The sequence below is a fragment of the Gossypium arboreum genome, chromosome 2, assembly GCF_025698485.1.
Source record: "Gossypium arboreum isolate Shixiya-1 chromosome 2, ASM2569848v2, whole genome shotgun sequence".
NCBI classification, from domain to species: Eukaryota; Viridiplantae; Streptophyta; class Magnoliopsida; order Malvales; family Malvaceae; genus Gossypium; species Gossypium arboreum.
Window position 1 is genome coordinate 48,994,601 of NC_069071.1, and position 967 is coordinate 48,995,567.

A 967-nucleotide genomic window follows, 5' to 3' on the forward strand; every position below is an offset into this window, starting at 1 on the left:
ACGGCCTAGTTGCACGGGCATGTGACTTTAACAGTTTGAAAGAATTGGTTAAGTTCTGAAAATTCTGAATAGATTTGGTTTAGTTCTGACCTTTCCTTAAATGTATTTTTAGGTCTCGTTGACTATATTTAGAGATGATTACTTATGAAATGATGTTAAATAATATCTGTGATTCTAAATTGGTCTGAAATGTTCTGTCTATCTGGTAATGCCTCGTAACCCTAATCCAATGTCGATTACGGGTTGGGGGTGTTACAAGTTATTGGTATCAGAGCTATGGTTTAGTCAATTCTAGGACTACCATAGCGTATATGAGTCTAGTTATACGTGTCATATATCAGTATCAGTATCTGTGATAGTGTGAAGACTCCTGACATTGAAATGTGCTTTTATATAGCAAATGGATCCCGATAGAGTTATAGCTGACGATGTTGAAAGCAATGCGCCTGCTCCCGCGCAAGGGACGGTGCAAGCTGATTTTAGAACGGCTACGAATAGCCGTGATGGTGAGGCTAAGCAAGCCTTCTATCAGATGATGAATGAATGGTTCACCCAATATATTAGAACCAATCCGACTGTACAACAACCTCCACCCCCGATTAATCCTCCTCAAACTTCTGATATGCCATAAGTGAATCTGGTACAGTTGAGTAGACCACCAGTTGATAAGATTCGAAAGTATGGAGCTGAAGAGTTCCGAGCTACAACAAATGATAATGCTGAAATAGCCGAATTCTGGTTAGAGAATACAATATGAGTATTTGATTAAATGTCTTTGAATCCTGAAGAATGTGTGAAATGTGTCGTTTCACTTCTGAGAGATACGACGTACCATTGCTGGAAAAACTTAATATATATTGTAACACCCCGTACCCGCGATCGTGGCCGGAGTCGAATACGAGGTGCTAACAGACTTAACTTAATTATTTCCACAGTCCCTTTAAAAATTTCCAGACTAGTCGGTTCT